Consider the following 24,308-nt stretch of genomic DNA (forward strand, 5'->3'; position numbering starts at 1 on the left):
TAGTATTTTTTTTAAGCAATGACTTTCGGTTTGGAAAACTCAGTTAAGAGTTGAATAACATGGCGTCACATTGGTGGCCTTTAAAAGCAGATATAAATATTGATTTAGTCCAGAAAAAAAAAAAATTGCCTTGGCCTACTGCCTGTTATGCTCTCTTTTTCGTGTGGAAGAGACACCGACTGAGATGGCCCGTGAAGTGAAAACAGTCTTTTCATTAAATAATGAGTCAGGCAGCAGTTGGTAGAGGCCTGGGGACACACATAAGAAGAGAGAGACAGCTTGGGTTTCTCAAATCAATCTGTTTATCCACAGTGCTCACCCAGTAACACTATCAGTGGGACTGTTTTAGAGACAGGGAAGTTACTCTTTCCTCTAACAAAGTCGTATCATTATATCAGGTCAGATAGGAAATCTCAATGGAGAATGAAGCACAGTATTCGCACAACAAAGCGCCAGTGAAACTGCCCAGCCCATAAAATGTTTATGAAAATATGTAAATAATAGGGGTGAATTCACTTCGACAGGAAGGAAGCTTAAAAAAAAGCATAAAAAACTACTTCATGTATTTCAATTTGTGTCTTATTTCGTTTAAAACAAAAGTTAAAGTTTGTTCCACTTACCGGTACTTTTGTAAAAGGTCACATATTATGCAAAATACACTTTACCACGTTTTCCCATCACAAATATGTCCCTATAGCTTTTCGACAAACCCCTCAATTATGAGAAAAGTCCATCCTCTCAGTCTTTCGCTCGCTCCACTTTCCAGAAAACATGTACTCAAACAGGCCGTTTGACGATGTTTCCCTCATGACATCACAAAGGGCCAATTCACGGTCAGACGGGATGGCTAGGAGTTTCAGGAGGCGTTGCGACTTCTAGTTCGACATGTTCACGGCATCAACAACATGCTGGCGAATAAAAGATCTCGTGAAGCGGTTTCATTACATGCACCAAGATTGCACAGGTTGCTTCCGGCTTGTAGGATATAAATGTCATCAACCCCTCCAGCTTGCCCTCAGTGTATTTTTTTGGAATTGTTGCAACCTTCTCAAATTGCTCAAGTCGGCTATACGTGGAGTTTTATTTGAGATCAGGCAGGAAATTCTGGGTGAAGTCTGAATAAAAAAAAAATTACTCCTTACCCTTAATCCACACTTATTCTGTGGATAAGGCCGCAGTCCGTCAGAGCCCAGTTTTTTCTCCGTCTGACGGCGCCCCCTTGCCCCACCGGATCTTTTTTCTGGAACTTAATCACAGCGATTGTCTACTAATCTCTCTACAACACGAGAAAGCATTTCATGAATTATCTTTTATATATTTGAGCACTTTTGAGGGCGTCCTACTTCTGAGAATTCCATCAGCAGTGACTGATTAAATGTAACTGCTCTGCATATGACAATAAGACCTTTCACTTATCGTTATAAAAAAAAAAAAAGATTGAAGCTGGAATTTCTGCCTGAAAAACCCTGATTTCATACATGCACTGTCCCATTATGTTCTCATAATGTAAATTCTAACTGTCTTTAAATACATTCTGACTAACTGGAACAGAAGACACATTCGCTACATTCAGATAATAAAGCAATTAAATATTTATCCTGAGATAAGCTGCAAATTAAATTCACAGCTGCGCAACTGTCGACAAATCGAGTCATTTATGGCGTTTGTTAACTCGTGTGGTGTATCAAATCAGACATGCACGATACTGACATAAAACATACAGTATAGATAAGTATGCTTGCTATGTCATGATTGAACAATATATTAATCATGTCTGCCTCCAGATGAAGTCTGACACCCAGAATGACTGTGTGTGTGTGTGTGTGTATCAGATTTTGTCCTCCCAAATATTGATGTCCCGTGTCAGACAGACCATAATCTTAAAAATGTTCAAAGTATTCCAAAATCTGTTTTGGAATTTCCAAACATGCGATGAAAAACGTTTTCGTTGCAATCAACTATTGAAAGTCAACTATTTAAAGTGGTTTCAAAAAACATTTGACAGCCCGAGTTGTACGATTTTTTTTGAAGAATAATGTTCTCATCTTTATTGTATAACAAAGGAGCGCTAAGCCCTGCCAGCAAATGCATACCAGCTGTCTCTATTTGAAACTCTGTTTCCCCATTGGGGCAACTGAATTCCAAATTCTCAAAGTTGGAAAAAAATGCATTGTTGTTTTGAAACGTAATTCCACTTAGTTAAATGGTTTAAAAAGATTTTTTTTAACACATGCACAGATTTCAAGAACAGCTGGTTCACTAAATAATAGACTAACATCCACGTCAAATTGCTGATTTGTTTTCACGACTGGTCAATGAAATGCTTATTGTACACCGATTCTGTCAAGAACACATCAGAGACCATATTTCGACTTAAAAGTCCTGCTGTTGACAACAAGTGCTCGAGGCTTGACATCAGGCTATCTCAATCGATAACCATCATTTTAGAGGCATTTTCTCATCCTTAGTGCACCTCGGTCCTGTTATAAAAATGAGAGATCTTTTGTGTATTTTTTTGTTTTGTTTTTTGTACCAACTCCTGAATACCCCTGAGCTGATGTGCCCGTCTGTGGTTTGCTTCGTTTCAGGTGCGATGACAGAGTGTGGGGGGGGGAACAGCTTGCTGAAGCTCAAAGACTTCCACAGAAGACACTTTCACCTAAATTTAAAGGTTGGGACGCATTGAGATTTAGAAAATTTAAATCGAAAAAGACCTGGTACTTTGAGTTTTCTGTACACTGATTTACACAAGTTTAGAAAGCTAAGACCGTATGGTGGATAATCTAACCAAGGAGGGGCATGAACATGGTGAAAAGAAGGGCACCAAGTATTAGAGCCTTGGGGGAGGCCTCGGTTGAATGAATAAAGATTACCTAATTTAACCCCTTCTATGGCAGCATTTGAAGTAAAACTTTTTTATTAGCCATGTAAGAAGCTGGAGCAATAACAAGTTTTTTATTCAACGTGTTTGAAAAGAAGCGAAGGTGGTTTTTCTTTTTTTAAATTCAAATGTGAAACCTCCAAGGGCAGGAGTTTTTAACCTTTTTCATCAAAACAGCTGTTTCCAATTTGTGACATTCAAATTTCAGTATAAGGCGAATGTATTAATCACTAACCACCAAAACCTTCGACCGAGTACTTAGCTGTCATTGTCCTCAAATATAACCCAAAACTGCACCGTGTAATAGTTTCTCTTCAATGGAACAGCAGTGTTTGCCTTTCTCTTTTTGGCTGGTCTCTTTTTCACTTTAAAAACAGAAAATTGGATCATGTAGTGCCATGTGCAAATATAAACTCACTTCTCGCTAGGGGCAATTCATTGGAGAGTTTGCTATATGTGCGTCCCTACTGCATATGCATATGCCTTTTATATGACCTCCTGAACTAATTAATTTGAACACCAAACTTAAAATCCCACTTCCGTGTTTTGAGGCGAAAAAAATACCTTTCAGACATCCTCTTTGATGTCACAATATGTAACTTGTCTTCCTTAAAATAGTTGTTTTAAAGGTCAATCTAACACTAATACTTTCGGCATGGAGAGTGGTGTCCCCCCCCCCCCCCCCCATGTGGGCCGCAGTCATCTCACGAGAAATACGCAAATAGAAAAGACAGTGATTGAGCAAGAAGGCAGACTAGAATACATATTGGCGCAATCCTGTGACTGATGCACGGCGCATAGTCTGCATGCACAAGACTGCTACAATGTGTTTGTCTGTTCTCCAGTGTGTTCTTTTTCGCCCTGGTGTGGATATTGTGATTCTGTTGTATAGGTGTAGCATTGATTTAAAGGCAAGTATTGTCATTATCGTGACTTATGGCAGACTCTGTTCCTTCTACGTTGTCGCTTTGTACGTCATGTCTTGACTCAGGAGACTCCCTGCGTCCCCCTTCCTGTCTTCCACTGTGAGTTGCATATGTGAACAGCGGGGTCAGGAGCATTTCACCAAAACCAAATTACTACATATTGTTGCTTTAATGGGGAGTTTTTGCCAAAAACCTTACCATCAAATGTGACATTGCATGTATTTATCTTAGTCTTTGAGTGGCCTGAAGTTGCTGAAATGTACACTTACCTTTCCATCTTTGTTGGTCTGTAGTGTAAGGCAACAGAGGCCTTCCCTTAACACTGGTGATTTCCTGGTCTCAGGGAAGTGTTTTGAAGCCCCTGCAGCTCCGCAGATTTAACACTGCACGGAAGAATAACAAGCCTTAGCGAATGCTCGCCTGAGTTGGCAGGAGCGAGAGACAGGGGAATCATCTAAGAGGAGAAGAGCCCTGGGGTATTGAGGAGAAAGAGGCAAGCGAATACGTTTCCTCTGCAAAACCAATTAGCAAATGACTCCCCACACCCTGCTCTTGGAAGCTGAATAAAAGAACAGAGATGTATAAAAGGAATGAGAAATGGTAACGCAGCGGCAATACATGCGCGAGTGTAGGTGGGCGGTGATCGACAGTTTTCAAGTCTATACCACTGTGCTTTCTGTCTGCTTGTGGTACACATATGTGCTTAATCCCTTTCCAAAGTTTGATTACCCATAAGACTCTGACGACATTCAAAGCGAACCTGCCTCTGTCTTGTTAAAAGAACACACAACACGCTCCTGCTTTGAGAGTCGTAAGATGTTATTGGCTGTTCCTCCAAAATGTTGGAGAAGCATAATTGGACCCTCAAAAAGACGAGTCAGACTAGCGCCTCCCACGCCATTGTTGTCGACGTCCGAAGTCCCGCCCCTGCTTTATTTCGATTTGTCAGTGTGAGGGAAGTGGCGTTGGTGAGCGTGTCACTGTTGAGCTACTTTCAACTGAGAACGCAGCAACCAAAAAACAGCTGAAGCGCCGAAAGCGGGGACCTACTGCAACACTGTCTGTGGACACAGGCCTTTACTATGTTTGAAGCCCTTCACTCTTTATTCAAACACCTCCCAAATGTACCAAGAACAATGCATTGTGGGATAAAACAAGTGATTGGTTATAAGGGATAATACTAAGGGATAAGACGTCACAACAAAAAAATGTATTAACTACCGCCAAAAAAGTCTCACAAATGAAGATGACTTTTCCCTCAAAATCCACTAGGCAGTGTATCTCTCTGAGTCTACCTGACATACCCTGATTATTCCGCTGCTTTAGACAGCTGAGCTGCTCCTGCGGGCTTTCAGTACGAGTCTGTCAAGTCAAACTGTCTCCGGGACGGATAACATGGCTGTGACGGGTTCTTCTAAATGAGATGACTGACAGGCACAGCAGCAATCAAAAAATGATTTGGATGGAGCTCTGAGTCTGTACCTCAATGAAGAACAGACGCGGCTTTCCTTGCGAGGTAGTTGGCGGGTTTAGACATGACGGCGGAGGCTCCGAGAAATCCACACGCACACAGCGCCACACACAAACATCTATCCTTCCACCTAGCATATGGTGCTTTCTATAATTTACGCAACAGGTGCAGTCATCTGAACCATCTGATTGGTCAGAGATGCATTCCAGCCCTGCTGATAACTCCCAAAGCAGAGGCGTCCATGCTTTATCGACTGCTCCGCCAACTGTTGCAGCACCGAGGGAGCTAGTTAGAGAGCTTTCTTGCACTCTCCTATTACTGTGTATCGCTTTGAAGAAAACATTGTTAAGGCAGTGTGATACAAAGCCAACGCTTCAATTGGTCCCATCAGCAAAAGACTTTATCACCCTTTTGCCCATTAAAGCTAAGTCTGCATGCAACAGGGGGGCCGTCAGGAATTGTTGGCCCTGTGAAAAGATATCAAACCGGGCCCCGCCCCTGCAGCCCAAACCAACCCGCACAATTACTATAGATGCATCTCCATTATGTAAGAAAAAAACAAACGTGATAATCTTAAATAACTACACTTCTCAGTTCTCTTTAAAATGTGGGACAAGCGAGAGAGAGAGAGAGAGAGAGAGTTTGATATTTGCTCGGCAACATCTCTCCAGATCCTGTTAAATGGACTCAAGCTTTGTGTAGTGCTTTTCTCGTCTCCTGACTTCTTGTGTACAGACTCACAATCGGATATTCCATCTCTTCATCAAGCATGTTGTTTGCACTTTTTTTTTTTCCCCAATGTGATCTTGTCATTCTTCTGGGATCTCAGCACAGCCGTCAGCCAATCCGACAGAGTGAAACCATGGCGCTTACAGAACGCAGCAGTCGTGTTGCGCAGGTTGTAAAAGCACTCATCTATGACTGGCTCCAGAGTTCTGAGTAAGAATTTGGGAGATATTCGGGATTGTATTACCGGTTTTGATTTGTTGTCTGTGTTCCTCGAGCGACCTAGCCGTAGAGAAATGTATTTAAAATAAATTAGAACAAACTCCTTACAGTAGGTCATGAGTCCTTATAATCTCTCTGCACGCTGCTATCCTGACCTCTGTGCTTTGTCGTTCCAAAATGCACAACAATACATCCTCACAGTTATAGAATTTGCAAATATCCCAAACATGGAATTCAAATGCAACCTTACAGTTGCCCCATCATTAATTGACTAATCAAACTGCATTACCAATATGACATGGGACGAGGTTCGGATACACGGAAGGTGCAGTGTGTTTTTTTTGGCGTGACTTTCATGCAACGTGCACTTGCAATCTGTGTGAAATTAATGTCTGATTTACTTAGGCAGCACAGTACTGTAATTACGCAGTCAGCGACTGGCCCTGCCTACTAATCGTATTTCGTGAGTGAAGGAGAGTCTAATACGCACCGTAGTGGAAATTTCTCAAGGGTGGAGCTATTAACAACTGCTGCGAAGAAAAGACAATTCAGTGATGCTCAAATCTATTAAGTAGACGGTAAAACTTTTTACATGGTTGCAATTCATCTCGAGGAGGAAAGAACAAAATCAGATTAAGTGAAGAAGAATGTGAGGATATTGTAGAGATTATCAATGACTTGCTTGTAGTGGGGAGAAAAATAACACAAGTGATATGGAGCAAAATACTGCAGGAAAATAAGGGGGAACCAATGTTTCCAAAAGCTCCAATTGCATTTAAACAATGGCAGTGGCTTGGGCTTTCTCGCACCGAGCTGTGGTAGCGTCACCTACCGGGGGGGGGGTTACTGCCCTTTGTGATGTCATGAAGGGAAAATCTCCAACGTGCCTGTTCGAGCACACATTTGCTGAAAAGTGGAGCAGGCAAACGATGGAAAGGGTCGACTTTTCTGGTACTTGACAGACTGATGACACATTAGTGGGAGCCATGATAAAGTTAACTTTCCATATGAAGTGACCTTTAATGTTCTGTTTGTAAGATGCTGCATTTGATCATTACAATAACAAGTGCATTCTTAACCACAGTTTTTAATTCAACACTATGCGCGCTGGGTCTGACGTGACAGTCAGCACAAAGTGTTAATAAGTGAAGTATTTTTTTTTTCGTACTCGTAAAGGGAGCATGACTTCAGTTTTCAAAGGAAAAGTGATTGCAACCTGTTCAAAAGGCATGCCAACAGCTCCTTAATTTAAAAGAGAATGGAGCTTTAAAATAGGGCTGCAGTTACAGACGCCAGGTTTGAGTCGCATGGAACCTTGCCTGTTGTTTGAAGCTATACCTTTTTAAAATCAGCGCTGCTTGTACCAACCCCTAAAAGTAAACAAGGTTCATCGGATATCAACTTGTTCTTATTGCCAACACCACGTTGTGTTGTTTTTGAGAATGCAGAGTACTTGGATAAGCAGATGAAAGCCTATTAGGCCTGAGCTGCTGGTTCTATTAATGAACAACTGTTCTTCGCCAGGAGTCGGCAGGGGGTGAAAGTCAGTTGGCGAGGATGCGACAGAAAGCTGCTGGTTGGGTTCTGAATATTACACAGCAGAGTGAAAGCTAAATGATTGAATACATGTTGGATCCCAAACCTCCTGCAGGCATTACGATTACACCAAGAACAACATGTACAGTATAAACTGTGCTACACTCAAGAACAGGCCTGTATCTATTAGCTTTATTTCAGGTAGAGCTGCTTTAGACTGCTGTGTAATTTTATCGATTTGTTGTAATAATGAGGTTAGAAAATAGAAGAATCAACATTTACATTGTCTTGGATGACTAACATACCAAACGGTATTTATTTACCTGTTCCATTGGTCTTCAACAAATGTGTGTAATGTGGTTCAATCAGTCAGTCATTATTTGTATAGTGCAAATTGATAACAGTTGTTATCCTGAGGGATAATATGCAGGCACGGTTTCCTTTTGTGTTCCTGTCGTCCACGCTTCCTTGCAGCGGAGGTGGAGGTCAGAGCGTGAATAAGGGGGCTGGTGATTGTGGGGGAAACACAGGCCGATGGTGGTGGATGGGCGTCGGGGACATCGCCTTGCGGTAGTGCCAGATCACCTCACTGAAGGTTTATAGCGGCAGGCCGTCTTCGGTCGAAAATATGTGGTTACTAACTAAGAATTATAGATTGCGACAAAGAGTCATCTATATTAATTGTGGGTTAGGGTTAAGGCCTACCTTGGCTACGAGCCCTGTGGCTGCTAACGTTAGCCCATGCAGCGGCTTGAACTTCTCAGGGGGTAATGGCAGTTAAAGAAGACATTGGCTTCTTTAAATAACAGAGAGGTTTATTAGTCGATGTAACAGGGAGTCATGGCCTGATACAGAAGTTCGGGGTGTAGTGACCTGAAAAAAGAGAATCAGGTCTTTGACCAGGATCGTCAAAGTTTTGACCCGTACAGTCAAATATTATTCAACTCGACAAAACTACGAGTTGGCTACAGCCCTAAAATACAATTGTATTCAAATGTCATCCTGTCAGTTCCTTAAATTTATGCTCCAACAACAATGGCTGAAGCATCATGGATTATCGGTCACTGGGCAGGTCAAGTCTTTGCAGGGACATGCAGAGGCCTCCACCTTTATTCTGTTTTTCTTTTTTTTTTATCTGTATGAGTAACAGTTGTAACCCAGGACACAGCTCCTAAAACATAAGGCAAGGTAGGTCATGACAGGTAGCTCATACAACCCCACTTCAAAAATAGCATTCCATGTTATAGCCATGAATTTAGAATGCCCTGAAAGGCATGAATATAATGAATCAAGAGAAGGAAATGTGGACGTCACTATTTTCTAAAACCCTGGCTTCGTTCTTGCCCCTGGATGTGTTCATGTTGCTCGTCCAACGTTTTGCAAACTCTCAACTGGAACGCAGTCAAAATCGGGTGCGACGTTATTCCCAGCATTACCTTTATACAATTCAGGTTTTAAAACAGCGATATAATTTGGAATCTTCTTTTATTAGAGATGCAGGACGTGCCTCACTGATTGATTATGTGTAATAAGAGAGTGAATAAGTCTGATGTATTGGCTAAAAGTCCTGAGAGGGGAACAACCTGTCCTCCATCAGCAACTATTGTCAAGGTGCTTTTGAGTGGCACACTTAACACTATCATTGAAGAGCTCAGTGGCCGACAGAACAACACTGCAGTCGTCCTCTGTGGAGTGGAAATCTCTGCAAGTGAATGGAATCAAAAGAATGCAAGTGACTTAAAAAAGCAGACTCTCAGGATGCGGCGCAGTATTGCTGAACTATTTTCATTTGGATTAATCTGATTTGGCTTCTTTTAATAGAGGATCAAAATCCTGACTTCATGGGCACAGGCTGGTAGACGTAGCCATATCATTTCCCTTTGTCTGATTTAAGCTCTGATTACATCATCTTGTCATGACCCATATTCCCAGTTCATCATTTCCCAGCTGTGCCACATCATCTTTTCCTTTTGTTTCTCCCACTGCCTGGTTGCTTTTTTACCAAAGGACACTGATGAGTCATACTCTAATTCACCAGTTTGCGGGTATTTGCATGGAAATAAAATGCAGAGATAGGTGATAGCAAAGAGACAACAAGAAGCAAAGAGGGGGGCAAAGAGATGGAGGGGGGAATTGGGAGCCAAGGAGAGAGACTTATAAGCTATTTTTAGTCTCCAGCTGGGTGAGTCATTCTGAAACAGTGTGGAGAAGACTCGCTGATCGACGTTAGCAGCGAGAGGGAGATTGCAACCCGTCGTCGGAGATGCTTTGAAGATCGACTCTCATCAACCAACATGTATTAAATATGTACGGCAGTCTCGCCCGTAGTGTAGCAATGGCGCTGGATTAGCATAAAGCCCCATGGAAAATTATTCTTAATTGAGCGAGCCTTGATCTCGTGTTCTGAAGTGTGTTGAGTGGGATGCGGTCTGCAGCGTTCCCGTCTCGACTGTTCATTTATCATGCACTCAGACAACACATGCGTCTGATTCATGTGTGGGACGTACCGAGTCTATATGTTGGTTTTAATCGAGCCTTTCGTCTAATTTATCCACTCTTGTCTTGTTTGCAAGTGTTGCCATCCTGGTATTTTAGCTCCTCAAGTTACAGCTTAAGTTTAACATGCATCCAGTAAAAAGTCATCCAACCAGTCGATGCACCATGTGAACTAAAAAGCTGGGGGAAGGACTCTTGGTGGATAAGTTCAATGCATTGCAAAGAAAACTCTGAAAACTTTTGCAGTTAGGGAGAAGTACAAGATAGCGTTGAGGAAAGGCTGTACAGATACCAAACGGGAGGTAGAGAATATATTCAGCTCCTACTGAAAGCATAGCGTTGTTTTTTTTTTTTATGCCGGCTTGTAGGTCAGAATTATATTGCTTCAACTTTCCAACTCTACAAACTGAGGTGATGTTTTCACTCGCTGCTCCTTCTCTGTAAACACCATTTCTCAAAAGAATATAGGAGCCGAGTTCTGCTTGATTAATGCTCTAAAAATGTGTTTCTGAAAAAGCCTCTGTGCTCTCTATAGGAATAGAAAACTTGCTAAAAGCAGAGAAAACATCTCAGGAGTCGGCAGCGTGGTGTATTTTATATTAACGGAAACAAGAGCAGGGTTGGTTGACTTCGCCGTTTATATCAAGAAATGAGGCTTTAGTTTCAAGCACAGACTTGAGAAGTGATGTATATATGTAGGTGTGCGTTGGAAACGGGGATGGTAGATGGAATCAAGAGCACTTCTCGTCTTCTGACGACGCAACGTATTTTCACATTAATGGCCGAGGGTGCAATGGGAAGAGGCCATCGGAAGTCAGAACACATTCATACACCACCGACGAATCAGCGGGAGCAACTTGGGGTCAAAGGTGTAATATGTATATTTTTATTCCAATGTTTACATTCAGATATCTAAATAATTAAAAAGCAGCACACAGAGCAACAGCATGGCAACTTTCAGTAGTTGCCGACTTGTCGACAAATCTGTGTCTCCTTTGCTCATTTCAAATGGCCTTTCCTTCGAAGCAGGGCGAGCGTTTGCCTCATAAACAAAAGTGCATCTGTTTTATAAGACATGTAAGCATAAAACCCTTCTGATGTGCCTGCTGTCTAGACATGCTGTTGAGCTGACAATACCCCGACAGAACTGCTTAAAAAGTCTTCGGAGAAACCTCGCCGCCCACACAAATCCAACATCTGATGAGAAGGAGCTGACCCTCCTAATCTGAGCATTTCTGAAACTTTGTGAAAGAAACTCAGCCCACTTGATATCCTGATTGCCTATTGATGCTGAGGTGTGGAAAGAAGCTTCATTTGAAGTTGTCCTTAAAATATCTATTACTTTATTGAACAGCTCATTATGCTGTCCATCCAGTAAAAAAAAACAAAAACCGAGCAAATGAAATCCTTGAGGAAAGGTAGGACACGTTGTCCTCTCTGTTTGACGATCAGAAGACAGAATCACTCTCATGATTCCATGCCATGACTTAATTGATTAGATTTCTGCATCTTATTCAAAACAGTGCAAACAAGTTTGTATTCTACGGGTACACAGGGTGCAAAATGAGCTGTTCCGTTATGTTCATAAAACATGCTGGTGCTAGTACTTAAGCATCTTTACTTTAAGCCCTGTGTTGGGGGGGGGGGGGGGGGGCTAATAGCCACTATGTATTTCGCACCCTGTTGGTAGCACTCCTGCTTGTAATATCTAAAATAACATTTTATTTAACATGAGCTCAATATGTGGGTCCATCTAAAAAAAAAGGAAAAAAAAGGCAACATTGGGTGTTTTTACGAGGGCCACTGTGGCACTTACATAAAGGGACATGAACAATGATGTGATCGTCTGGCGTCTGCTGGTATCCCACTCTACGATCATGCAAAATGTGTCTCATTTCGTCTCTGGTTCAACTATTTGGAGAGAGAGAGAGAGAGAAGCACCTCGCTGCCCTTGCCAAAAAAAGCTAACGCTCACTGCATGCAAGCTAATTACTAGTTCAAGTTACGTTAAAAATAATAATAAAATGCTCCGGTCTGAAATTAAGCATGGCACTCTCGCCTCATCGTTCAATATATCTGCAATTTTTAAGTGTGCGCGCGTGTGTTTCTGGAGCTGTGGCGTGACTCACTCAGCCGAGTGAAACCAGTGCGTTCTTGTACAAGTTTTTCTGCTTGTTGAATTTTTTATGAATCAGACAGGTTTTCTAATCCTTTTACGGCGTTATCTCATGCAATTAAAGCTTTAAAAGCCCTGCAGTTTTGAACGCTATCTAATTTTATTTTTTATTTTTTTTACTTTTAAACTCTGGGAGGACACCCTCAGCAGTTTTTTGGGTTTTTTTTTTTTGCATCGCCTTTAATGCAGGACATCATGTTTTTATGCAGTGACGACTTCCTGGTCTGTTGTATCAATGACTCCTTAGATGTCTTCTCTTGCTTTTAACGTACTGTGTGTCACATTTTGAATTGCCTTTAAATGTTTTTTCATGTATATCATCACCCCTGCGTGGTGTCTTCCTGCTGTGATATTACTCTGTTTTGATCTCCATTTCCCATTTTTATATGCAGGAATCATCCTTTCCTCCTGCAGAGGTTTTGGCACGCCATAAGAAGCTACACACGGTTGGAATGATTAAGGTGCTGTTTGAAAGCTCAGCCCATTTGAACTCTGTTCCCTGCCGTTCCCTCTCTGAATCATCATCTTATGAGCACAGCTAACGTTCCTTATCTCCCTTCCACCTGCCCTCATTTCTGCTTGCTCCCCTCTGCCACAACCGGCCCCATCTCTCTCTCTCTCTCTCTCTCTCTCTCTCTCTCTCTCTCTCTCTCTCCTCGTTTTTCTTTACCGTTTCAGATGATATTTCAAGGGGCGAAGAGCGCAATTGTGTTCTAACCCCACTGAAGTTACAACTGCGCAATGGGAGGAGACAATCTCTTTCGAGAAGGCGATTTGTGCGAGAGTGGGTGATCAAGTGTGTGTGTGTGTGTGTGTGTGTGTCAAGGGAGTAGGTGGTTTGGCTCCAGGAGGGAGCTCAAAAAATGATGCAAATGGCTCCTCCTGAAGGTAAACACAGAAATAAAAGCAGAGATAGGTTTGATCTTAGAAGGTTAAGGGGGGGGTTGGATGAGGAAACGCCTACATATCATTACTCAAATCATCTCTCTATAATCCCCTCGGGAGTGAATTAGGACTCACACTAGAGGGCAAGACGCAACATACAAGAGGACATGGGACATTTACGGCAGCTGCAAATATCCAAATAAAAGTCCAACCATGTGAATGTTATTGATGAGAAAGTCAATGGCAGTAACTTAGGCTGTATCAGTAATTAAAGCATAAACCAAGCTCACCCTTCTTTATGTCAATAGATTGTGGATTAATCTCTTCTTTCGGGTTTGTTGTTCTCAATGTTTCCTCAATGTTTTTTTTTTCTCCTAAGCCTAGCGGTTAGGTCGCACCCCATGTAAGAGGCTAAAGTCCCCCAAGCAGGCGGCCCTGGTTCAAGTCCAGCCGGTACAGTATGTCATTCTCCACTCTCTCCCGTTTCTTGCTCTCCCCACTAACATGTCAAAATTTGTAAAAAAAAATCGCTCCCTATCCAACAGTTGGCCCTCCGACCAGGCGAGGGAAGCAAGGCGGCCCCTGCAGATGGTCAGTTGGATTGGTTGGCATAACCTTTGTCGTTGAAATTTTAGAGAGTGCATTTAATGAGAGGCATACAGTCCCCTTTAATTCAATAAAATAATGAAAACATGAAGATATGTAAAGGGGACAACTTCATCAAATAGGGAAACTACATGTGGAAAACTGGAAAGGGTTAAAAACAGGGTTCTCTGCGTCAAGTAGCAGATTTTTTTTTTTTTTTTTTAGAAAGAGTACCATGACTACTGTCGGCGAGATTACTCAGACTCCCCCATTTCACTTAGACCGAAACATGAATAATTCAAAGAGTCATTAACCTGAGCAATTTGCCCATAGCTCTCTCCTCCAGCTTGTGCAAAAGAAAAAAAAAAAAAAAAGCTCCATTTGTGGAGCTCTAAACCGGAATGTTCAACTACATTTCAGAGGTTTCAAATTGTTCTCTTGAGGCAGAAGTGGCCTGCCATGAAGACGGCGATGACGTTTATGTATTTATAATTCAATGACAGTTGTGTCCCGTGGGAGCTGATTCAGAAAAGAAAAAGCCTGTGAGACGGCGATGTCACAAAACTGTGGGTTTAAATAAAACCAAATATAGACAAAAAAAATAATCTCCTCTTTGAAGTTTCACTGATGGTCGTGTTTGCATTGTCTGGAAATATGAAGATTATCCTGCCTTGAGTTCAACTTTGATTTCTCCTTCAAATTAATATTCGACCCAAATGATATACAGCACGGAATCACTCACATGACCTTCATCAAAAATGACATATTACCATTCGCTAATTGTGTCTGTTCTGTAGTTTCTCGTGATGAATCTCATAAAGAAAATGTCCATATCAAATGAATATTTCATGACGAGTCTGGCTCCAGCCATGCCCTCTCTCGGGGGGGAAAAAAATAATATGCACCAAAAAATTGATGGATCTTCAGACTTGCTGACGGAAATGACATGCAATACTGAAAGAAAAAGTCTGAAATCGATTCATCATGCCTGATTTGATGCTTTAGCCCAGCCTTGACATAATGCTTCAAGTGCAGATTGGAGAAATATTGAAGGATGAGCAGATGAATTCGTATGAGATACTCATGACAGCATATAAACGTGCACAGGTTGATATAGTCGGGAAATATTTCAAACTCTCTACCTTCTGACCAAAAGAGGACACTGTTTTTTCTTTTTTTTTCACTTAAAAAGATTCAGAAAGGCTTAAGTGCGCCTTCTTCATGCCCTCTGACCAATAGTAAGAATAAATGGACTGATAACAATAATACAAATCAGCTTAGTCAAATTTCATTTTTCACCTGTGACCTGTTTTGTCAGAAAGGCCGCGGTGTCTGATATCAAACCGCTGCAGAACTAGTTTTATTTGAAGGTTGAGATTTTACAAATCCTAACCTTTTGCACAAGGACGTTATGTTCGCTGCACTTCTTCCATCCTGCCATTATCTGTGCAGATTTTTTTCCCATTCAGGGTCACAGAGGGCTGGAGCTGATCCCAGCTGTCAGTGGACTTGTCGCCAGTGAAACACAGGGCCGGCATATCAAGACAGACAACCAGCCAAAAGAACGGTGACAACTGTGTAAACTGTGTGTTTTTTTTCTTCTGTGATCAAAATTATCTGGAGCTAATCTGGAAACATTCTAGGCTTAAGCCCAGACGGAAAGCACTTAGCGAGACCACAGGGGAGGTAAGAATTACTCCCTCACTCTTTTTCCCTCCTCAGATGTTTTTCAAATCTACTCCGGAGACGCAAACTGCTGACCTTGAGTGCACAACCCCCGCTTATCCATTCTTAAGGGATGCAAACCGCAAGTATACACGTACGGATGATGTGATTTTGGTTTCTACGGATTCACGGAGAATGAAGACCTGGGGTAATATCCATCCACTTAACTTTAAATTAAGGGCAATTCATAACATGTTGTCTAAACTTACAAAAGAGCATATGGTGTGATGTGCAGGGAGGAATTGTATTTCTCACATTCTTGTTGTCCACACTTCCTTGCCGCTAAGGTTGGCTGGGCGTCAGACGATGGTGGAGTGTCACACAATCCGATGGTATGGAGTGTCGGCTCTAAGACAACAAGAACTCATCATTCAGTTTAAAAAAAAAAAAAAAAAAAAAAAAAGAGCCAACTCAAACTGAAAGAAAAAAAAAATTGAAATGATAAAGTCACATCAACACGTGCGACTGCATGGTCGATGCTCTAAGTAAATCACATGGCGTTGTTCAAGTCATGTTTTATGGAGTTTTCAATTTACATTCTTCTTCAGCTCCGTGCCCTCGCATGCTAAGAACACTGACAGCGTTTAACATCCACAAACAACATGCAGGATATGAATATTAATTAGTGTGAAATGTAGAAGCAAAGCCTCTCAGTATGATATGCAATGCATACACGTTTGAGAGCATGTCAGGGAATGTGCATAAAGTGCAGCACACAACATTCAAATAAATGTCAGAGCGGCAGTACAGAACAAACCGTGTTTGTTCATCTCGCCCTGTAACTGACTTCGACATGCTTTATTGTCACAAAGACCCGGCTCCAGTGTGCTCTGCAGAGGTGTTATGTTGATTTCAAAAACATGCGACCTTTAGCTTGCTGAGAGTCTCTGTATAAACGAATGCCAATACTGCGCTGTGTAGATTGTTATTGCTTCGCAGGAGGCCGGAGAATGCTTCAATTTATTCCGTCCCAGAAATGTCAAGTTAATTTTTTCCGAGAATGATGGAACTGTTGAGATACGGGAATTGTCACAAACGCCTCACCTGTCTTTCACCGTATCTTTTAAATCTGTCATTATTTTCTCTGTTTTCCTCCCTCATCACAATCTACAGTACATTCCTCACTTACAGCTTAGAGTGGATATTTGATTCTAAATTACAATTCAGCTGATTTTGATACTGTATCAGACAGTGGAAGAGGCTTCTGACCAAATGCAAGAAGGAGGAGAATCATTTAATCTTCCTCAGCAAAATCTAGTTGATATGTTATCAGTAAGTTGTAATGAAGGCTGCTTCTCCAGGATGACATTGGTGAAAGGAGACAATTTCTCAAGTCGACCAATTTCTCCAAAAAATATTGGCAATCATCGTCTTGAGGATGTGAAAATCTTGATTCAATTGAAGACAGGCGGCTTTAGCAGACTCCCCCATGGCCTTTGCATTTGAAACACAAGATCATAATCCGGGTTGAAAAATGAAGCCACGGTAAAAGTCTGTTGTTTGTTTGATTTGTTGGTTCTGTTTGGAGTAGTTGTTTGTTCCATGTGTTTTTCGGACTTTGTCTTTACTGGTTCAGTTTCTCTTACCTTGCCGCCAACTGGATTTTTTTTTCTTGTGCTGCGGTTATTTAATCAGGTGTGCTTTTCTTTCAGCTCCTGAGCCACGACGTTGACAGGCTAGGTACCCAGGGTGAGGTCCTTCCACTTTGCACTGGGTCTCTAACCAGCTGCACTAAAGTCTGGATGCCTGTGACATTTGCTGGGCTGCACAAAGGTGAGTATGTGGTAGCAACCCCCACACCTTCCTCAGTGTAGTCTGCCTCCTCAAAAGTGACTGCAGCTCCAATTTGAGTTATTTGTGGATTGTCGATGTTTTAAATCTCAACTTTACCTTTTCCCTCTTTTCGACACTTTTTAGATTCTGTAATAAAATCAACGTTTTCCTTTGATTTATTCCAATAAACGTCTTAAATTCTTGTGAAACACGTCTCTGCCTCTTCACTCTTCAAATCTGCCTTCATTACTTACCTTTTAGAGTACCGTAAATTCCGTACTATTGAGCGCACCTGGATATAAGCCGCACCGGCTAAAAATAAGTAAATAAATGTATTTGTACATATATAAGCCGCACTTGATTATAAGCCGCAGGTGTCCACGCTATAACAAGAGCTATTTACACAGACGTAGGCTACCGGTAACATCCGCAAATACTGTAGCGTCCATACGGACGTTAAAGGACGACGAGAGCGTTCAAATAATAACTTTTAATAACCGATCATTGTCGGCCGTGACCACGCCGTTTACAGCAGAGAGCAACACATAACTTGCTGTAACAATCCAACTCTCTCCCCCAGCGTTCTCTCATACAGCCACTCAACACGTTCTCGCTGGTGCATTCACTGACTCTCCACATAATCGGAATTATGAACACATTATCAACTACTGACTTTACAACATGAACCGTTACAATACGAAGCCTAGCCGACGGTGTCTGTAACACGGCTGATGAAAAAGATGACCGTAATATATTTCACAAGAAAAAGCCTCAGAATGACTTCATTACTCACTTCCTCAGTCTCTGTTGTCGCTGTCAGTGTCATCTTAACGTGCAGCAGCTCTGTTAGCTTCTTTGACAGCCAGGTCGATCGCCTTTAACTTGAAAGCTGCATCATATGTATTTCTCCGTGTGTTTTCCATCATGAGGGTGCGTGCATGAAGCGCAAAATGACTGATATTAAGATCCGACGTGACGAAGTCAAATGTTTTTGCGGCAGAAGCTCATTGTCCCCCATAAAAAATCCATGCATTAGCCGCACCGGAGTAGAAGCCGCAGTGCTCGAAGTGTGAGAAAAAAGTAGCGGCTTATAGTCCGGAATTTACGGTAATACGTTGTGTGTTTCCTGGGGTGCAAGCCCTAAAGTGGCGTTGTTATGTTATTGTTTGACATAATTAGTCATTACCACTTACTGACTTTTTCCCCCCCTGCGTTAGCAAAAACCTGCCTGCAAGTAATCAGTCACAGCTTGGAGTACAACTCGACTGCAAATGGAAACAAGAACGCTTTCCGTGCTGAAAATCAAGCTCCTCCGTCGACAGATTCCACGTTCCTGTTTCGAAAAAGCACAGACCACAGACGAAGAGACAGATGATGTTGACCAGGTTTCCTGAAATGCACTTCAGAGGAGACGAGATGACTGGGCATGGCTGGTGATGTGACTAAGCGTGTGAGTGAGTAAACAAGGCAGGTTAGCGGACAAGCTGGCTTACATCATGATGCAGACAGGCCCTGTTTAAACTGCCAGCCTAAATCATGTAGTTTTGTATATATATATATATATATATATATATATATATATATATATATATATATAAAAGAGATGATGAGATAAGAGATGTTCTCAATTTGAACTAATTCAACAAGCCAAACTGTAACATAGTATAATCGTACAACACTCTCAGGAAACATTGAACTGCAGTACTTGCATGTCAAATTAACAAAAAAAAACATAATTTGAAAGAAGATCCTTTTCTTGCCCCTGCTGTACATTTTTTTTTTCATCATTAGTATTTCTGGCTTTTCTGCCTTTATTTGAGAGAGAGAGTGGATGGTAACGGAGGGTCGGGAGAGAGAGAGGGGATCGACATTCAAGGGGGGGCCTCAGGCCGGGGTCGAGCCCGGGCCGCCCGCGTGAGGACTCTAGCCTCCATACATGGTGATGCGTGCGCTGCCACTGCGCTACAGGCGCCCCCCGCTGTACATTTTTATCACGGAGGAGCTACACATTGAATCATTCAAACTGCTTTTAATATTTCAAAGATGGGGAAAACAGAGTTCTGGGCCTGTAACGTGTAACGTGTGTGACGTCATCACTTTATTTACATAAGGGGGGGTGGTGTAAGGGAGGAAAAAGACATTGCAAGGGGCATTATACTGAGCACAGAGTGTGTCAAATAATGTGGAGAAACCTTGTAAGTGTCAACAAACAGGAAATAGGCTCAGTACATTTGATTAGGGGCAGAGAATTCTCCAATGGAACTTCAAGAAAAACGTTGTTGTGGAAGCTAAAAAATGAGCTATTAAATCAAACAGCATGGGTTCCCATTATAAAAAAGGCCGCCATGTTCATCTTCTGTGTTTGGACTAGCTTAGTCATCACAGATGAAACAGTTGTGCTCCCATTAGTTGGAGCAAATGGAGGTACTGGAAGGTTTTTGGTCAGGGTCAAATAAAAGTGTCAAATTGAGCTGGTGAGCTTTCGATGAGAATGGAAAGAACTTCTGAGTCACACAAGCCTAAAAAGACTCAAAGAATGTTGGTAAAAATTTGTTGTTTTTTTTTTTTTTTTAAGCTCTGAAATGCAAGGTGAGGTTGGTGTTGCATCGTATCCTACCTGTGAAGCCTCAGGATGGAACATAACCTAGTTCTTCTTATCAATGTTGGCATAAGAGAAGGAAGAAAAATCTGAATGTGGGTGGTGACACTGAATTCCAAGACTAGATTATGTTCCTGTCGCTGTGAAGAACATGATGCACCTGCTGTAAAAAATCACAACGCTCCACTCGATGACACCTCAGTTTACTGCACAAGTGTGTGTGTGAGAGTTTTCCTTCTTTCCTCTGAAAATATATAGGCGTCTTCGAAAGGTAATTAATGAAAACATTTGTTGTACTGAGGACATCTCTGTAATTATCCCCTTTCACTCACACAGATGATCCTTGTGCTTCGGATTTCTGCTTCATTTCAACAGAAAAAAAAAAACTCTTTCCTACCTGCACACTTGATGAAAATGAACTCCAAGAGTGGAGGTTTTGACACACCACAATTGGTTTTAATGCCTTGCTCAAGGGCACCTTTGCATTACTCTGCAAGTGCCCTGCAACCCCTAGACCAACTTCCAAATTTGGTCCAACTGAGACTTGAACCGGCAACCCTCCAGTTCCCAAACCAAGTCCTTACAGTCTCGGCTAAACTGCTGCCTCCACACACTAGACGGAGATAGGTCGATAGACATCCAGTCTGATAGCTCCTCAACCTGCAATCTGAAAAACACCTGACTTCCTGTTTCTGAAAAGCATCCATCTGTCATCTGAGGATTTGTTAGCGTCTTTAGCCCGCAGGCCATTGTTGTTTGCATCCTATTAGCACCCGTTATCTGTAACTTATTTATACATGTATGCAAAGCTCATTATCTCTGATGATGACAAGGTGCACAATTATGTATGTTCATGAACCTGACCTCTCGGCCAAGCTGCTGCTGAGATAGATCTAGAGGAAAAGGATCATTAATACCATCTGCTGTTTCCATTGGTTTTGTTGAGTCCTCTTAATTTGTTGACTGTTGTTGTGATGTGCTGTTTTTGTTTTCTTGTGTTTTGTGTTCACTTCTCCTTTTATTTTGCAGCCCGCTGCTTGTATATGATATTTAGTCTGACTTTCTGCCATAGCTCCACTTTTTTATTTATTTATTTATTTTTTAATCAAACTGCCTCCCAACACACCTGTGTCTCATCTGCAATTAGTCTGATCTGTGTATACACAGCAGAGCTGTGTTTCCACTAGGCCTGTGTCAGATTGTCATGCTCTCCTTAGTGTGTTCTGTCTCTCCACTTTTGTTTCCCTGCCTGGTTCTGAACATTGTTTGAATTTCTTTTTGATTGATTTCACCTTGAAAGATTTGTTTTCTCCCACGCATCATGGTCAACAGACATTTACATGTAAGCTTGTCACCCAATGACAGAACTGATGCTGTACAAGTATTGAGCTGTCACAATGGCCCAAATAAAACATTTTGGATTTTTGTCATCAAACAACAGCTTCCAAAATGAAAAAAACAAAGACAACGGAAGATCCCAGTGTTCAAGAAAGCATCAATTGCCAGCTTCTTCACCAACATCAAGTACTAGTTGTGCCTCAGGAATCAAAGACAAAGACTGAAGTAAACCCTGAAGAGCCCACCGCCTGCCTGTACTTTGCTGTTGGCACTGGTGGCAGATTTTTTGGAGGGGCCCTTTCAGCCATCGAACTTTGTTTTTCCTGGGAGTCATGTCGGCACAGAAACTTTGGGTCGTGCACACACCTGCTATGGTTGAATGGATCGAAGCATCTGCAATTGAAAATAAGCTCATTAGCCCTGAGAGATCCAGTCGTGACGGACGGGTTTGGAGACCGGCAAAAAAGCAACTGTAGAAATTCAAGGTAAAGACTTTGGTTCATTAAATGCTGCCGCCGAGCAGTTAATTAAACTGTTTCCCTAACACTGATGCGTTCACTGCACACATGTACTCAGCTTTATGTTGTGCGCTCTGCGTGCTGGTTTACATATTGCGCTTGTTTGGGTTTGTTTGGTGGTTTGTGCTGCACTATACAAACGGGCCTATTTCAGCAGTGTGTAGGCTGGTTGATGCTGTGCATAAAGGGGCCAAGCTGTTGCAAAGCTGACATAGTACCTCCATGACTGTGAGTTTGTTGACTACAAATACCTGCGGCCTATCACAGATCCAGTATCATAAAAGCTGTGTGTGTGCTGTAAAAATGTGCTGTTTCCTTATGTGTGACTAGTAAATATTATATATGCACTTGGGTTTTAAGTAGGGCAATCATTTGATAGCCTATAATATATTATATTAGAATGTTATAAAAGAAATATTCACTTAATCCTGTATTCAAACTTGATGATGAAATTAATTATGCATGCACTATTGCCCATCATGGACAAAATATGGAAGCTAAAGAGCCGAATTTTTCACTTATTGGCAGTGTCAGCATTAAGAGCCATTGAATAATTTAACTCGGTCTGTGAAATAATTGACAGATATTGAGCGCATATTTACAAATGATTTAGCACTTAAAGGTAGACTGTGCGACATGGAGGGAGATTAGAGATGTGTCGTTTGAGGAGAGCGGACGCTTCAGTGTGATGCCAAACAGCAGTTTGCTTTGTTTCATGCTGGTGCTCAAGGGCGACATCTACTGGATCAAATAAAATAAAATTTAAAAATAAAAAATGGGGAAAAAAGCAGAGTTACAAGACTGTGTACTCCTGTAGGAGACTGTGTCTGTGCTTTTGTCTCCAAATGTTTTCCAACGTTGAAGCCTTGGTTTTGTTCTCCCAGTCGCTTTCAGAACGATTGAAGTTTAAAACTGTGGGCATTTAGGCCAAAAAGGAAAAATATTATTCTTTACAACATGGCCAATGCATAATCCAGTAAAGTTTGGTTTGATTGCTCAGTCATTTTCTTTTTTTATACTGAACAGTTGGGAATCAATTCTATCGACCACAGGTTGAGCTGGGGAGAGAGCTGTTCTTATTTTTCATAACGGCTAAATGTTCAGGCGAAAATGAAATGGATTGACTTTGGATGTAATTGCCTAGCAGTAGAAGTTTTAAAACTTAAAGCCTCTATAATTGCCCTGTTTGCTTATTGGAATAGGTGCTTCCTGTGAAAACATAAAAGATTACTGGCTGTGCACAGGCATGTTTAAAAATGAAATGAATTGAGTAAAAGCAAGAAGAAAGGGGGAAAAAAAACATGAGGGTAGGTAGATGGGTATTTAGTGTGTGTGTGAGGTCAGCAGACTGGTTGATGTGTGTCACTTTTGAGAAGGTTGTGAAGAGAGCGAGATTTTCTGGTTGTGTAACTGTTTTTATCTGCAGAGGGCATTTGTTAAGGAAAGAACATTTTTTTTGTTGTGTTTTCACGTTGTGTGTGTTCATGTGGCTGGCCCGAATACATTTTTCACCACTGAGTCATCGGCAAACCAAATGTTGTCCGTCCTTTCCTCACCAATACTGCTTTCCATCCAGAAGTACAACACCAAGTAAAGTGTCTTTTTTGCTTTGTTTTATTGATTTAAAAAAACCCATCAAATCTAGATAACAAGTCAAACATGAGGACACAGTCAGATTTGGAGGTGTGCAAGAGCGCGGACATGCAGTCTCACAGCATTGTTGTTTTTTTAAGTACTGATGTTTTCTTGGGCAAGACGCTTGACCCCAAGTTACTCCTGTTGGTGGTGTATGAATTGGATTTCATGGGATTCATTCTTTACCAAGCTCAGGCAGCCAACACAGTAAAGAAAGTTTTGCAATGACTTGTTGTGGCCAAAGGCTAATGTTAGTTCTCCTCCTGCCAGCTAGCTTAAACAGCCCACAGTCCTTTGACTTGATCCGCTCAATCAATCGTTCAATCAATGCAAGCCTATTCATCTTTACGAGTCACCTACCCAGAAATCAATCATGAATAAATAAAAGCCAGAAAAAAAAAACAGGGTTGCATAGTAGTTAATTGAGGCATGTCCTTGCACAAGGCAAAGACTTTGAGTCCATGGCAAACGCACATCGCGTCGAATTAAATTTGATCAAATGGAATGGAGCCATTGTGGCGTAATGACATGCGTCCTGATTTGTGGGGATACAGGCAGCCGTCTCTGCTCACTTCAAACTGCTGCCACGGCGATAGTTTCTAATCAAAAGAAAGATGCTCTCACACTAAGCCATATACTGCTCTATTTATAGGCTGCAGCGACCTGCCCTGTTTTCTAATCCTGTATTTCTAGGCCCTGTCTTGACGCTTGAATGTAGTCATCTTATTCAGCGGCGGTTGCACTGAAAGCTAAGAGTACCTGGTAGCGTTCACGCTTGTGTCTTAAGTCAGTGAAATGATTTTTTGTGGGAAAAGA

The 24,308-nt window shown here is 41.7% G+C and overlaps 1 protein-coding gene and 1 long non-coding RNA gene across 2 annotated transcripts in view; both read left to right on the plus strand.

Moving 5' to 3' along the window:
* Nucleotides 1–24,308, plus strand: part of ndfip2 (Nedd4 family interacting protein 2) — a 187,568-nt gene that overhangs the window by 84,180 nt on the left and 79,080 nt on the right. The gene's annotated exons all lie outside the window — the stretch shown is intronic.
* Nucleotides 21,507–24,308, plus strand: part of LOC306818849 — a 5,342-nt gene continuing 2,540 nt past the window's right edge. The window contains exon 1 of the long non-coding RNA XR_013778366.1: nt 21,507–21,824. This is a non-coding gene — a long non-coding RNA (uncharacterized lncRNA). The remainder of the gene's footprint in view (nt 21,825–24,308) is intronic.

Source organism: Symphodus melops (genome assembly GCF_947650265.1).
Source record: "Symphodus melops genome assembly, chromosome: 23".
Taxonomy (NCBI): Eukaryota; Metazoa; Chordata; class Actinopteri; order Labriformes; family Labridae; genus Symphodus; species Symphodus melops.